Genomic DNA, 17,410 nt, shown 5'->3' on the forward strand with positions numbered 1-17,410 from the left:
CTATTCCCAGTTCCTCCGTCTCCGCCGCATCTGCTCCCAGGATGAGGCTTTCCGTTCCAAGACATCTCAAATGTCCTCTTTCTTTAAGGATCATGGTTTCCCTTCTACGGTGATCAATGATGCCCTCACCCGCATCTCCTCCATTTCCCGCACTTCGGCCCTCACCCCATCTTCCCACCACCACAACAGGGACAGAATTCCCCTTGTCCTCACCTACCACCCCACCAGCCTCCGGATCCAGCACATTATCCTCCGCAACTTCCGCCACCTTCAACAGGACCCCACCACTAAGCACATCTTTCCCTCTCCACCCCTCTCTGCTTTCCACAGAGATCGATCCCTCCACGACTCCCTGGTCCACACGTCCCTCCCCACGGATCTCCCACCCGGCACTTATCCCTGTAAGCGTAAGTGCTACACCTGTCCCTACACCTCCTCTCTTGCCACCATTCAGGGCCCCAAACAGTCCTTCCAGGTGCGGCAACACTTCACTTGCAAATCTGTTGGGGTCATCTATTGCATCTGGTGCTCCCGGTGCGGCCTCCTCTACATCGGTGAAACCCGACGCAGATTGGGGGACCGCTTTGTCAAGCACCTCCACTCCGTCTGCCAAAACAGACAGGATCTCCTGGTAGCCACCCACTTCAACTCTGCTTCCCATTCCCATTCAGATATGTCCATACATGGCCTCCTCTACTGCCATGATGAGGCTAAACTCAGGTTGGAGGAGCAACACCTCATATACCGGTAGGTAGTCTCCAGCCCCTTGGTATGAACATAGAATTCTCCAACTTCTGGTAATTCCCTCCCCTCCCTTCCTCTATCCCTATTTCACATCACCTCCCTCATAGTTCTGCCTCCTTCTACTACTTCGCATTGTTCTCCTGCCAATCACCTCCCTGCTTCCCCTCCCCCACCCCTTTGTCTTTCAAATTACTGTTTTTTTCAACTACCAGCATTTTTCAAACCCTCCCCAAAGTTCTTCCTTCAGTCCTGACGAAGGGTTTCGGCCCGAAACGTCGACTAATCTTTTCAACTGATGCTGACTGACCTGCTGAGTTCCTCCAGTGCATTGTGAGTGTTACAATACTGCAGATGCTGGAATGGTGAGGTACAAAGCACATGGGAAATACAATACTTCATATGCTGGAATGGTGAGATACAAAATACAGGGACAATACAATACTGCAGATGCTGGAATGGTGAGGTACAAAACACAGGGAAGTACAATACTGCAGATGCTGGAATGGTGAGGTACAAAACACAGGGAAATACAATACTGCAGATGCTGGAATGGTGAGGTACAAGGCAGAGGAGAAATTCGATCCTGCAGATACATCAGCTGAAATAGCTCAGTTGGGAGAGCGTTAGACTGAAGATCTAAAGGTCCCTGGTTCAATCCCGGGTTTCGGCACTGGAACTTATAGATACTATCCCAGCTTGGGATGTCGGAGTAGAGAGTTCAATTCTGGCACCATCTGCAAAGAGTCTGTACAGTCTCCCAGTGACCCCATGGGTTTCTTCCAACTGCTCCATGTTTCCTCCCAAAGATGTACTGGTTAGTAGGTTATTTTAAATTGTCCCGTGATTAACTTAGGGTTAAATTGGTGGCTTGCTGGGCGGCACAGCTTGGTGGGCTGGAAGAGCATGTTCTGCACTGTCTCTCTAAAATACTGCAACAGTGAGGCACAAGACAGAGGAGAACTACAATCCTGCATATATACCAGCCGAAATAGCTCCGTTGGGAGAGCTTTAGGCTGAAGACCTAAAGGTCCTGGGTTCAATCCTGGGTTTCGGTACTGGGACTTATTTATTGGTCACCATAACTCACAGTTAGTGTGACACTGGCGCAGCTCAAAGGGCCAGAAGGGCCTGTTCCGTGTTGTATCTCAATAAATAAGATAGATAGATAGGTATACTTTATTAATCCCGAGGGAAATTGGGTTTCGTTACAGCTGCACCAACCAAGAATAAAGCGTAAATATAGCAATACAAAAACCACAAACAATCAAACAACAAAATGCAAACTATGCCAGATGGAAACTAAGTCCAGGACCAGTCTATTGGCTCAGGGTGTCTGACCCTCCACGGGAGGAGCTGCACGTTCGATGATAATCAATTAGCTTTCCCTGGACAAATATCAGTTAGACGGGTGCTCTGGTTTCCTCCCACAGTCCCAAGACATACTGGCTAGTCAGTTAACTGGTCATTTTACACTATCCTGTGATTAGGTTAAGTTTAAGTGGGTGAGGTGCTGGGTGCTGCGGCTTGATGGGCTGGAAGGGTATCTCTAAATAAATAAAATGCTGGGACAGTGAGGGACAAGGCAAGGGAGAAATACAGTACTACAGATGCTGGAATGGTGAAGTACAAAACATATGAGAAATACAATACTGCAGATGCTGGAATGGTGAGATACAAAACACAGGGACCATACAATACCGCAGATGCTGGAATGGTGAGGTACAAAACACAGGGACAATACAATTAAATACTGAAGGGCCTTGATAGAGTGGAGGCAGGGAGGACGTTTCCTATAGTGGGAGAGTCTAATACCAAGGACACCGCCTCAGAACAGAAGGGTGTCCCATTAGAAGGTGGTGAATCTGTGGAACTCGTTGCTACAAACAGGAGTGGAGGCCAAGTTGTTGGGTATATTTAAAGTGAAGTTGATTGGTTCTTGATTAGTCAGGGTGTCAAAGGTTAAGGGGAGAAGGCAGGAGAATGTGTTTGAGAGGGATAATAAATCAGCCATGGTGGAATAGTGGAGCAGACTTAACGGGCTGAATGGCCTAATTCTTCTCCTATGAGTTATGGTCTTGGTTCAAAATGACACAATAAGATTGAAGTTAGCTGCCCTGCAAAACTAAGTTAATACTGGTAAATACGCAGTGATATTTTTGTTCTTGCCTGGTATGGAAACACCAAGGCCCTTGAAAGGAAAATCCTACAAAAGGTAGTGGATGTGGCCCAATTCACTACGGGTAAAGCCCTCCCCACCATTGAGTACATCTACATGGAGCATTGTTGCAGGAAAGCAGCATCCAACATCAGGTATCCTCAGCACCCAGGGCATACTGTATTCTCGTTGCTGCCTTCAGGAAGAAGGTCTAAAGGCCTCAGGACCCACACCACCAGGTTCAGGAACAGTTATTAACTCTCAACCATCAGGAAGGAGGTACAGGAGCCTCAAGATTCACACCACCAGGTTCAGGAACAGTTATTACCCTTCAACCAGCAGGCTCTTGAACCAGAGGGGATAACCTCACTTAACTTCATTTGCTCCATCGTTGAAATGTTCCCACATGGACTCGCTTTCAAGGACTTTTTATCTCATATTTTGATATTTATTTATTGCTTGCTTATTTATTTATTAATTATTTCTTTTTATATTTGCATAGCTTGTTGTCCTTTGCCTACTGCTGGTGTGTTTCATTGATTCTATTATGGTTATTAGACTTATTGAGTATGCCTGCAAGAAAATGAATCCCAGGGTTGTATATGATGACATATATGTACCTCGATAATAAATTTACTTTGATGTTTAAACTTCAGGGACGCAGGAGACAGCAGATTCTGGAATACAAGTATTTTGTTCAGTTTAGTAAGCTCCATTTTAAAGATAAAAATGGAAATGTTTTATTTGCAGGCATAAAGGTCGCTTTGCAAGACTGCCCACAACCCAGACAGGTTCGAAACAGTCAGAATTTAACAACAGGTTCATTGTCGTTGGGAGGTCCACCATGTGACCCACAATAATGTAATGTCCAATGTGGGTTACATATAGTTGTCATAGTTGGGAATGGTAATGGGGACAAGCTCCCACTACCTATTAAATGCTCCCCATGGTATGTGCCTCAAATAGCCTCTGCCAGCCAAGTCCAGCTCCTGGCCTTTGTGTGTGACTTAGCTACTAAGCCTGGTCGAACCGTTTCTACTGCCAGGGGAGGAGCAAAGGTGGGTTACTAGTGCCTTAAAACCAGTCGCTTGGGCAGATGGAGTTCGTCAGACGTGGTTGGCAGCTCATCTAGAAGGAAAACTTTGATCTCAAACCTCTGCTGTCTCACAGCTTTGCCCACTCATATACGTGTGTGTGTGTGTGTGTGTGTGTGTGTGTGTCTGTGTGTGATTATGTGTGTCTGTGTGTGAGTGTGTGTATGTGTGTGTGTATGAGTGTGTGTGTGTCTATGTGTGTGTCTGTGTGTGTATGAGTGTCTGTGCGTGTGTGTGTGTGTATGAGTGTGTGTGTCTGTGTGTGTGTCTATGTGTGTGTCTGTTACTGTGTGTGTGTGTGTGTGTGTGTGTGTATATGAGTGTCTGTGTGTGTGTGTGTCTATGTGTGTGTCTGTATGTGCGGCTGTGTGTGAGTGTGTGTGTGAGTGTGTGTATGTGTGTGTATGTCTGTATGTGACTCTGTGTGTGTGTGTGTGTGTGTGTGTGTGTGTGTGTGTGTGTGAGCGTGAGCACAACCAGTTCTGGCCCTGAGACAGGACACACTGGGGAGTTATCAGGAGCAGGAGGCTCAGGTGCTGAGCCTGCTGAACATCCTCTGAAATCCTAAACGTACAGGCGACCAGCTTGTAATAAGCCCCAGTTCTCCCCCCGCTGTCTTGTAACATAGAATCAGAATCCGGTTTAACATCACTGGCATGTGTTGTGAAATTTGTTGTTGTTTTGCAGGAAGCAGTACATTGCAATATATAATAACAAAAACTACAAATTACATTAAGTCCTCTGGCTACAGAAATTCTATCTCATCTCTGTTATAAAAGGACATCCCTGTATTCTGAAAAGCTGTGTGCCCTGATCTTAGACTCTCCCACCAGAGGAAACATCCTCTCCACATCCATTCTATCAAGGCCTTTCACCATTCAAAAGGTTTCAATGAGGTCTTCCCTCATTCTTCTGAATTCCAGTGAGCAGAGGCCCAGAGCCATTAAATGGTCCTCATATGACAAGCCTTTCAATCCTGGAATCATTTTTGTGAACCTGCTTTGAACCCTCTACAGCGTCAGAACATTTTTTCTTAAATGAGGGGCCCAAAACTGCTCATTGGTGAGGCTACACAAGTGTTTTATAAAACCTCACCATTACATCCTAGCTTTGATATTCTAGTCCGCTCAAAGTGAATCCTAACATCACATTTGCCTTCCTCACCAATGACTCAACCTACAAATTAACCTTTAGAGAACCCTGCACGAGGACTCTCGAGTCCCTTTGCACCTCAGATTTGTTGAATTTTCTCTCCAAACACATCCACAGGTAACACACACAAACTGCAGGAGGAACTCAGCAGGTCAGGCAGCATCTCTGGAGAGGAATAAAGAAACAACGTTTCGGGCCAAGACCCTTCATCAGGACTGTTTTTTTTGGTCTCCTTAGTACTGTGGGAATCCAGAATTCTCAGCCAGTTTCTGCTCTGTTGTGGAGTCCAATTCCTTCTATTCCGCACAGGACTGTAAGCACTGAAGAAAACCCCCCACAATCTTGTTGTAAATGCCGAGGCACACTCCATTGTTTGCTGCCTACACTTCAAAGTTCAAAATGCAAAGCAAATTTATTATCAAAGTATGTATATGCCATCATTTGCTACACTGCCTTGAGATTTGTTTTCCTGCAGGCATTTCTAGGTAAATAAAGAGATACAACAGAATTTATGAAAATCTGTAAATAACAAAGACTGGCAAACAACTATGCAAAAGACCAATCATGCGAATAATACTAAATAATCCTGAAGGAAGAGGAACATCTTATGTAGCCTCCAACCAGATGCATGAACATCAACTTTTCCTTCCGGTAAAAATATTCCCTGCCCCTTCCCTCTTCTGGCCTCTTACTTCTCCTCACCTGCCTATCTCACCCTCTCCCAGGTCCTCTCTGCCTTTCCTTTCTCCGATGGTCCACTTCCTCTCCTATCAGATTCTTTCCTCTCCAGCCCTTTACCTTTCCTACACCTCTGGCTTCACCTATCATCTTCCAGCTAGCCTCCTTCCCCTCCCCCGACTCCCCCCAACTTTTTATTCTGGTGCCTTCCCCCTTCCTTTCCAGTCCTGAAGAAGGGTCTCGGCCCGAAACATCGACTATTTGTACCTTTCTATAGATGCTGCCTGACCTGCTGAGTTCCTCCAGTATTTTTGTGTGTTACTTTAAATAATACTGAGTTGCAGAGTCCTTGAAAGTGAGTCTGTAGGTTGTGCAACCAGTTCAGAATTGTGGAGAGTGAAGTTATCTACACTGGTTCAGGAGCCCGATGGTTGTAGGGTAATAACTGTTCCTGAACCTGCTAGTGTGGGACCTGAGGCTCCTGTACCACCTGCTCGATGGTAGTAGCGAGGAGAGACCGAGGTTCCTTGAGATGGATGCTGCTTTCTTGTGGCAGTGCTCCATGAAGATGTGCTCAATGGTGGAAAGGGTTTTTCCTGTGATGGACTGTATTGTAACTACCATTTTCTGTAGACTTTTCCATTCCTGGGCATTGGTGTTTCCATACCGGGCCATTTTATACAAATATTTATGCACTTACAAAAATACATGCAATAATCAGGGCTTCTCAAAACTATCAGCGATTTCAAATTAAAATACAGTTATTTATTTATTGAGATACAGGGCAGAATAGGCCCTTTGAATTGCACCGGTCAGTAACCCCTGATTTAACCTAGTTTAATGAACCTACCGACTGGTACATTTTTAGACTGTGGGAGGAAACCAGAGCACCCAGAGGAAACTCACATGGTCACAGAGAGAACATACGAATTCCTCACAGGCAGCGTCTGGAACGGGACCTAGGTCGCTGGTACTGTAAAACGTTGTGCTAACCTCTACAATACTGTGCTGTTATCAACAAAACATTCTAGCTCCTGGGGGGGCCCACTTTTTCTGGAGGTCCCCTGCTGTACCCATAGAGACTGCATGCACCTTCTCCAAGGACACCCAGGCGTAGATGTAATCCCAGAAGAGGGGCAGGCAGTCAGCTTAGGAAGAGCCCTCAACTGCCACTGCCTGGACTCACCCAGGAACAAGGCTACCAGGACGAGATTCATCTGTCTCCTCCATACCAGGAGCGACCCACTCCTCCCCTCCATGCCAGCCCGTATGCAATCAGTCAAGATACTCTCCACCGTGTACCAATAGAAGCTTGCCAAAGTTTTAGATGACCTTATACAGACATTCCACTGGACCACCTCATTCAGCTTCCAATATAGCCTCCTGTCAAACACCCAGAGTCCCCTTGGCCTTGTGCCAGCTCCTCCGACAGCACATGACCGCTTCCTTGAGCACTCCATTCCATCCACTAAAAGCAGAACTTCCCAGTGGCCAAACATTTTAATTCCCATTCCCATTCTCCTTCCGACATGAGGGTCCATGGCCTCCTCACGTGCCAAGATGAGGCCAAGCTCGGGATAGAGGAATAACACCTTAAATTCCGTCTGGGTAGCCTCCAACCTGATGGCATGAATATCAATTTCTCATTCCGGTAAAAAAAAATTCCCTCCCTTTCTTCTTCTATTTCCCTCTCTGGCCTTTTAACTCTCTCACCTGCCTATCACCTCCCCCTGGGTCCCCTCCTCCTTCCCTTTCTCCCACGGTCCACTCTCCTCTCCTATGAAATTCCTTCCTCTCCAACCCTTTACCTTTCCCGCCCACTGGGCTTCACCTATCACCTTCCAGCTGTCCTCCTCCTTTCCCCACCTTTTTATTCTGGTGTCTTTCCCTTTGCTTTCCAGTCCTGATGAAGGGTCTCGGGCTGAAATTAACTTACTTACTGTGCATTATGCCCCCAGCATTTAGGGCAGTGACAAAGGTCCTCCATCTCTTGGCGGTGTTCAGGGCTTCCTTCATCATGTCAGTAGCTTCCTCTTGATTTTCACTACTGTCAGTCATGCAAGGCCTGGGTGGAGACTCAGGAATACCATCACGCTCAGATGTAGGATTCTTCATTGTTGTTACTGTACAGTTTTGTTTTACCAGTCAGGGTTGTTAGCTCCAAGCTGAACCCGAGCCTGGAGAACTGGTGGACCGCTGTTATTCTGACCTCTACCCCTTTGACCTGTTTGGCAGGGGTGACCCTACCAAGAGCCAAAGCATAAAGCCCTGACTCCAGCCGACATAGCTCTCCGGGTCATTGAGGCACACAAGCCTCTAAACCCCATGACAAAGTTGTGGTCCTTTTGGAGGTCGGCCAAAAAACATTATTTCCATACATGTTTTGTGTATACTGCTCTGAATTTCCAGCATCTGCAGAATCTCTGGTGACACAGAATGATTTACTTTCACTCCTCCTTTCATCCAAACAATGTATTACCCTGTGCTGCTGGATACATTGGGCAAGTTCTCTAGGAATGACCCATAATCCACACTTTGGTGTATTTGCAGCTATAACACTTAATTGGGCTATGTCAAAAGGAGTAATGCAGGATAATAAAGTTCAAAGTAAATTTATTATCGAAGTACATGTACCGTGCAAAGTCTTAGGCAAATATAGCTAGGGTGCCTGGGACGTTTGCCAGTACGTAGTGACTTTATGTGTTGCACTGTACTGCTGAGACAAGAAAAAACGAACAGCCCTGGTGTCTCAGGACTAGGTGTGTGTGCTCCGTGCCGCCTCATCGTCCCTGGCACTTCTCCTCAGCCACGTGTCCCACGCCCCTCCTGCGGCACTCCACCCTCAGCATTCCCAATATCCTTCGTTCCTGCCCGATTTACGATCTCACTCTCCGCTCCACATTGACAAATACAGTACTGTGCAGCCAGGCAGAATGACAGGAAAGTGTTGCTAGTTTAATAAATTGCTTCAAGCTTCTAATGCCAGCCAGTCCAAGTACACACGTACAGTGATGTACAGGTATAATGAAATAGCTGCTTACATCGGTATTATACGCATATAGATTCAGACAACACTCAAAACATATTTTACACATCAATTCAAAACATTGTATGATACTAATTAATATTATACACTGTTTCAAATTCATAGGCAACACTTGAAACATATCTTACTTTCTTCCCATTATGTTGTTGGTGTTTAGGGCAGCAATGAAGATTCTCCATCTCTGTCTGTATATAAAGATTCTTCATTGCTGTTTCTCTAATAATTTTGTCTGACCAGCCAGGGTTGTCAGCTCTGAGCTGAACCCCTGAACCCGGTGAACCAGTGAACCACTCTTCGTCTGGTCTCTGTCCTTTGACTTGTTTGGCATGGCTGACCTTAGCAAGAGCCAAAGCGTAAAGCCCTGACTCCAGGCAGCATAGCTCTGCAGGTCACTGTGGCACGCAAACCTCCAAACTCTACAACAAGGTGGTGATCCTTTTGAAGGACTCAAAACATATATTGTACATTAATTCAAAATGCTGTATAATATTAATTAATATTATACATTAATTCAAAGTACATAGATTCAGACAATATACTGCATATCATACATTAATATTACATTGAGTGAATGAGGACTCTGTTGGTCAGCATTGACCATGAACGTTGTGCCCTAGCTGTTCACGTGATATGCAACCCTGGACAGTACAACATGGAGAGCGAGATGTGGCCTCCTCACCACACAGTTGATGAACCCAAAGCAATGGCAGAGACCGATACAGTTTGGCACCATCAATGTTGCAAAAGTTGCCAATCAGCAACTTTTAACATCGTAAAGCAGCGAGTTGCTTGTTATGTCTCCCTGCTCGCTGGGAAAAACAGAAGAGACACCTCTTTCTCCCATATTAGTACCATATTGTGGTATGTTGTATACGGGGTGAAACGTGAAGCTTTGGGGTAACTGCAGGTCTGTGCCTCTGTTGTTGCTTTGCTCACGCTTGAGTGCTCGATGGTGGGTGCTGATGCTTTTTTTGCCGGTGGGGGGAGGGGGGATTGTTGCTTGCTGCCACTTACACGTGGGGGGGACTTTGGGGTTCTAACTTTTAAACTGTCGTCCATTCTTTGGGGACATTCCTCTGTTTTTGTGGATGGTTGTGAAGAAAAAGCATTTCAGGATGTAAATGGTATACATTTCTCTGACCTTAAATTGGACCTTTGAACCTTTGAGTATTGAACGCGAGGTAGGACTGCCTTAATCCAATTCTGGATTTTTCCCTTATCATTTACTCCTGAGGCCTTCCCCATGAGAGGGTATAGCCACAAGGCAGTGGAGATTTGAGATCAGAGTTTTCCTTCTCCTAGCTGAGCTGCCAACCACGGCTGAAGGGTCCCATCAGCCCAGAGTGACTGGTTTTAAGGCGCCAGTAATCTGCCTTTGCCTCTTCTCCTGTCAGTAGAAATGGTTCTGCCAGACTTAGTAGCTAACCCTAACCCTACCCCTAATATCACATTAATTATACATTAATCGGTGGTGTCAGGCAACTTAACCCATGTAAACACTTTGTACACTTTCTTAAAACACTAAGTCCTGGCGGCCTGTATTACCTTGGTAACTAAGTACTTGGATACACGAATGTTGCTGAGACTTCACTCCAAGGAGAATGATTGCATCACAGTCTGGTATGGAAATACCAACGCCTTTGAACAGAAAATCCTACAATGGGTAGTGGACTCGGCCCAGTCCATCATGGGTAAAGCCCTCCCAACCATTGAGCACATCCAAAGCAGCATCAATCATCACGGATACGCACCATCCAGCCCATGCTCTTTTCTCACTGCTACACACAGATAGACGGTACAAGTGACTCAGGATTACACCATAGTTACCACCCCTCAACCATCAGGCTCTTGAACATAAGGGGATAACTACACTCACTTGCCCATCAGTTGAGATGTTCCCTCAACCAATGATCTCACTTTAAGGAATCTTCTTCTTTGTTATCTCATATTCTCATTATTTATTGCCATTCATTTGTATTTGCATTTGCACAATGTGTTGTCTTCTGCACTCTGGTTGATCATTCATTGATCCTGTTATAGTTGCTATTCTATAGATTTGCTGAGTATGCCCACAGGAAAATGAATCTCAGGGTTGTATATGGTGACATATATGTACTTTGATAATAAAATCTACTTTGAAGTTTAAATAATTTGCAGGATCTACTACAGAACAGGTGAGATTGGGAAATAGCAGAAAATAAGGCTGAGTGGCCAAGAGAGAGGCCAGAGCTGATGGGAAAGAGTTTAGTACAAATTGGAATTGATTATTGGCTCATGTACTCAGAATCAGAATTAATATTACCAACAGATGCCATGAAATTTGTCATTTTGCAGCACAGCACAATGCAATACCTCATAAACATCTATGAATTACAATAAGAAACATACACATACAGCACAGTGCAAAATACTTGGGCACAAATATATAGCTAGGGTGTCTAAGACTTTTGCATAGTACTGGAGTATGTGGAGCAGAGAGCGAGTTTGTAAATCTGATAGGAGCAAAGGATGTTGGGATGGTGAGGGTGGAGCGCTGTGGCACAGGTGGCAGAGGAGTGCCAGGGGCAGGGGGGAGGGTACAGTGGGTGCAGAAACACCTTGCCCTGTGACACCAGGTGGTATCATTTGATTCCAAACAATTGGTTTATTGCTCATGACAGAATGTCTCTCTGGTGCTTCTCACTCCCTCCCCTCTCCCTTTCCCTTTTCCCAACCATGATTCCCCTCTCCCTGCCCCCCCACCCTTCCCACTCTCAGTCCACAGTAGAGACCCAGATCAGAATCAGGTTTATCATCACTCACATTTGTCATAAAATTTGTTTTTTTTGCAGCAGTAGTACAGTGCAATAGATAAAATTACTACAGAACAGTGCAAAAAAAAAAATCAGGCACCCCAGCTATATATTTGTGCCTAAGATTGTTGTGGCCACTCCAGCTCCAAATGACGGTATAATTGTTTGTTCTTTATGTTCTTCATATGTTCGCAGGGCACTGCTGGATATTAAGAACACCAGTGTCTTTATCTGGTTTATTGTAAATGCACCTTATTACTTGTTAATTTATCTGTGGTAATATTACTTTATGTGGTGTGTGTGTGTGTGTGTGTGTGTGTTTTATATGTACTATGTTGTGCACCTTGGTCCAAAGGAATGTAGTTTCATTTGGCAGTGTATAGTTGAATGACAATGAACTGAATTTGAACTTGAACTTGAAGTTCATTCTGCTTTTTAGGTAGGTCCCTAGGTACAAGACTCTTCCCTCTACAAATCCAAAATCAAAGTTGAAGTTGTGGTCATATGCATAGTACCTGTCAGCAAGGAAACACTTACCTGCAGCAACATCACAGGCACAAAACATCATATAAGTAGCATTCACAAGAAAAATTAAATGTTTATTATGCATAATTTTCACAAAGAAGTGTCCATTTCAAGTTCCATAGCTGGATGCTCATGAATACAGCCAAACGAAACAGTGTTACTCCAGGCCAAGATGGAAAACAGTACAGGTGTCCCCCTGCTTTTCGAATGTTTGCTTTATGACACCTCGCGGTTACGAAAGACCTACATTAGTTACCTGTTTTTGCAAACAGAAGGTGTTTTCACTGTTACGAAAAAAGGCAGCGCGCGCCCTAAGCAGCTGAGCTCCTTCCCCGGAACTGCATTTTAGCTGGCGTTGCTTAAACACGTGCCTGTGAGCATCTGTGCTTTATGTCAATTTATTTTGAGCAGCTGTTTGCAAGATGAGTTCTAAGGTATCGGAAAAGCCTAAAAGAGCTCGTAAGGGTGTTACACGTAGCGTAAAGATGGACATAAGTAAGCATTTCGATCGTAGTGAATGAAGTAAGGACAAAGTGAATTTGGCTTGTGGAAGTTGATGAAGATGACGTTGAAGAGGTTTTGGCATCCCATGACCAAGAACTGATAGATGAAGAGCTGATGCAATTAGAAGAGAAAAGGATAACAATCGAAACTGAATGCAGTAGCGAACGGACTGAAAGTGAAGTCGTCCAGGAACTGAACGTGAAGCAACTGCGTGAGATTTTCGCTGCAATGATTGCAGAAAAGTACGACTTTAATTTTGTAAGGGTATGTAGGTTTAGGGCATATTTGCAGGATGGTTTGAGTGTTTACAAAGAATTATATGATAGAAAAATGCGCGAGGCTAAACAGTCAAGTATACTGTCGTTTTTCAAGCCTTCCACATCAGCCACAGCAGACGACGAACCTCGACCTTCGACATCGAGCAGGCAGACATAGAAGATGACCTGCGTGCACTGATGGAAACAGACGACAATGAGGTGACACCTCAGTGTCCCACCACCCCAGTGGTCCCAACCTCTGGGCTGCGGACCGATACATTGCCGCGAAGAATGCATCGCCTCTGATCTGGGCCAACATTTACGTGCCAGGCGGCACCTAATTAATTAGCTTGTTTATTTCGGCTTTTTTAAAAAATATGTGCTGGGTGCGTCCCGGCCACTGCTGCACCCCTGCATGCTTCGCGGATCGGTATCGGTCCACGGCCTGGAGGTTGGGGACCACTGCACCACCCCAACCTCTGACGACTCAGCCTAACACACCATCATCAGTGTGCTCGGCGCTGTCTTCCCGATTCCCGTAGGTGATACTACACTGTACATACATTATTTCTACTTCATATAGGCTGTGTATTTTTATGTGTTATTTGGTATGATTTGGCAGCTTCATAGCTTAAAGGTTACTGGAGAGAGAGTTTCTGCCAAGAGCGCTTACACCGTGTTTCTGCCGAGAGCACTTGCATGAGATTTTCGCTACAGAGAACAGTGCGGCAATGATTGTAGAGAAGTAATTCTACTTTATATAGGCTGTGTAATTATCATATCATTCCTGCTTTTACTATATGTTACTGTTATTTTAGGTTTTATGTGTTATTTGGCATGATTTGGTAGGTTATTTTTTGGGTCTGCGAATGCTCACAAATTTTTCCCATACAAATGAATGGTAATTGCTTCTTCACTTTACGACATTCCGGTTTACGAACCGTTTCATAGGAACGTTCTACCTTCGGATGGCGGGGGAAACCTGTACCAACATTCATACACAGCACAAGCCACATATATCAGTAAAATATATACACTCACTCAAGACATATGTCCATGAATGTTGCGGCAGTCTGCAGTCGAACTCAATGCAGCTGGCCCTCTGCTGAGTGAACACTGGAAGGTAGCACCAATGCAGGCACGGACGCTGCGCCACACCGACTCTGGCACCAATTCCGACGCCTCTCTGGCGGGCAGCTGCAAATGAGCGACACCGCGGCTTGAGGCCTAGTCCTTGCTATGACCAAGTCCGTACAACTCCCCTGCCGTCTATCTTGCTGATAAATCAGTGAACTGGATGTGCAGCATTGGTGGCTCATGGTAGAGTTTTTGCCTGCTGTATGGAAGGTCCACAAAAAGCACTGAGTTGTCAGCCTGCCATGGAATCGTCACAATCCAGCCGTAACTGGAATTGGAATTGGCTTATTCAAAATTCAAGACTCAAGGTTCATTTGCAGTACACAACTGTGAAGGAGATCAAAATAATTGTTACTCCAGATCTGATGCAGCACAAAAAAAAACACAAGACAACGAAGAACACAATAATAATATTAAAAAATGATAAGTACAAAGCAACACACACAAAATGCTTGAGGAACTTAACAGGCCAGGCAGCATCTATGGGAAAGAGTAAATAGTCGAAGCTTCAGGCTGAGACCCTTCATGAGGACGGGGAAAAAAAAGAAATTATGGAGAATTACGTGTTGGGTGTGGAGACTCGTGGAGTGGTAGGTAAGATGAGAAATCCTAACCCTGGAGGAGTGCCGGGAGGATAGGATGAAGGCAGACGTGCGTGAAATGGAAGAGATGTGGATGAGGGCAGCGTTGATGGTGGAGGAAGGAAAGCCCCTCTCTTTGAAGAAGGAAGACATCTCATTAGTTCTGGAATGAAAAGCTTCATCCTGAGAGCAGATGCGGTGGAGACAGAGGAACTGAGAGGGGATGGTAGTTTGACAAGTGACAGGGTGGGAAGAGGTATAGTCCAGGTAGCTGTGAGAATTGATGGATTTATAAAAGATATCAGCAGATAGACTGTATCCAGAGATAGAGATAAGGAGATCGAGAAAGGGGAGGGAGGTGTTGGAAATGGGCCAAGGAAACTTGAGGGCAGGGTGGAAGTTGGAGGCAATGTTGATGAAGTCAACAAGTTTAGCATGGGTGCAGGAAGCAGCACCAATGCAGTTGTCGATGTAGAGTGGGATGAGCTGGGGAGCAATACCAGTGTAGTGTTGGAACATGGACTATTCCACGTCGCCGACAAAAAGCCAGGCACAGCTGGGACCCACACGAGTGTCCACCTTTGGTTTGAAGGAAGTGGGAGGAGCCGAAGGAAAAAATATTGAAAGTGAGGACCAGTTCTGCCAGATGGGGAAGATTGGTGGTGGATGGGAATTGGTTGGGTCTATTGTCCAGAAAGAAACAGAGAGCTTTAAGGCCCTCCTGATGGGGGATGGAGATGCATCGGGACTGGACATTTATAGTGAAACTGAGTGATCGGGGGCCAGGGAACTGGAAATCATTGAAAAGATCCAGAGCGTGTGAAGTGTTGCGGATGTAAGTATGAAGGGTCTGAACTGGGGTGGGGCGGGGGTGGTGGATAAAACAGAGCTGAAGTATGCAGATACAAGGTTGGTGGGGCAGGAACAAGCAGAAACAATGGGACTACCTGGACAGGCAAGTTTATGGATCTTGGGTGGGAGGTAGAAACAGGAGGTGCGGGATAAGGAAACTATGGCATTGGATGGGAGATCCCCAGAGTTGATAAGGTGCAGTAGACAATGGTCTGGTGCCCCTTAGTGGGGTCCTGTTCAAGATAAATAAGAGGAGGCATCTGTGAGTTATCGCCTGGTCTCAGCAAGATGGAAGTCAGTCTGCCAGACTACTACACCATCCTTATCTTTTGACGGTAAGGTTAGGATTAGTGTGGAGAGACTGGGGAGCAGCACATTTGGAAGGAGAGAGGTTGGAATTCGAGAGAGGAGTGTTAAAGTTGAGATAGTTAATGTCTTCTCAGTAGTTAGCGGCAAAAAGATCCAGAGCAGGCAGAAGATCAGAGTTGGGTGTCCAGGAAGAGGAGGAGGGTTGAAGACAGAAGAAGGGGTCATCGGTGCAGGTTGGAGAGTCTTTGCCAAAGAAGTAGGCATGGAGACGGAGACGGCGAAAGAAGAGCTCAGCATCCATGGTGGGTATGGAACTCACTGAGGTGCAGGTGCAAAGGGACAAAGGTGAGGCCCTTATTGAGGACAGCACATTCTGCCGCAGAGAGGAAAAGGTGATGCCAGTTCATTCCACACTCTCACAGCCCTGAGTGAAGAAATTTCCCCTCATGTTCCCCTTAAACTTTTCACCTTTCACCCTTAACCCATGACCTCCAGTCGCAGTCCCACCCAACCTCAGCCTGCTTGGATTTACCCTATCTATACCCCTCATAACTTTGTATACCTCCATCAAATCTCTTCTCTATCTTCTACATTCTAAGGAACATAGTCTTAACCTATTCAAAGTTTCCTTATTACGCAGGGCCTCCAGACCCAGCAATATCCTTGTAAGTTTTCTCTCTACTCTTTCAACCTTATTTACATCTTCCCAAAACTACACACATTACTCCAAATTCAGCTTCAACAACATCTAATGCAACTTCAACATAACATCCCACCTCCTGTATGCAATACTTTGATTTATGAAGGTCAATGTGCCAAAAGCTTTCTTTAAAACTCCATCTACATGTGTTGCTACTTTCCACAAATTATGGGCCTGTATTCCCAGATCCCTTTGTTCTGCCACACTCCTCAGTACCCTACTGTTCACTGTGTAATACCTACCCTGGTTGGTCCTACTTAAGCGCAAAACCCTCACATTTATCTGCATTAATTCCAATCTGCCATTGTAGTCCATTTTTCCAGATGGTCCAAATCCCGCTGCAAGCCATGATAGCCTTCCTCACTGTCCACTACACCCCCTAACTTGGTGTCATCCGCAAATTTGCTGATCCAGTTAACCACATTATCATCCAGATCATTGATAATAGATGACAACAATGGACCCAGCACCAATCCCTACAGTATACCTCCAGGAACAGGCTTCCAGTCAGAGAGGCAACTATCTACTACCACTCTCTGGCTTCTCCCTCAAAGCCAATGTCCTGACGAAGGGTCTCGGCCCAAAACGTCGACTGTACCTCTTCCTATAAATGCTGCCTGGCCTGCTGCGTTCACCAGCAATTTTTATGAGTGTTGCTTGAAATTCCAGCATCTGCAGATTTCCTCGTGTTTGTGTCTAATCCAACTGCCTACCTCATCTTGAATGCCGAGCGTTCGTGTAATAAATAAATGAACCTGAACCTAGATCTTATTCTGATCAGGATTGGAATATGATTTGGATCGAATCTGAATCTGGCTTGGGGGCTGAATCTGACACGTGACCAGCGGCAGGACAGCCGCAGATTCGTCATTTCGTTTCTTCCG

At 45.5% G+C, this 17,410-nt stretch overlaps 1 non-coding gene across 1 annotated transcript; it reads left to right on the plus strand.

Moving 5' to 3' along the window:
- Positions 1-1,341: 1,341 nt before the first annotated feature.
- Positions 1,342-1,414, plus strand: trnaf-gaa (transfer RNA phenylalanine (anticodon GAA)). The gene has a single exon. It is a non-coding gene; the product is annotated as a tRNA-Phe (tRNA).
- The last annotated feature ends 15,996 nt before the right edge of the window (positions 1,415-17,410 follow it).

Source organism: Mobula hypostoma, chromosome 21, assembly GCF_963921235.1.
Source record: "Mobula hypostoma chromosome 21, sMobHyp1.1, whole genome shotgun sequence".
Taxonomy (NCBI): domain Eukaryota; kingdom Metazoa; phylum Chordata; class Chondrichthyes; order Myliobatiformes; family Myliobatidae; genus Mobula; species Mobula hypostoma.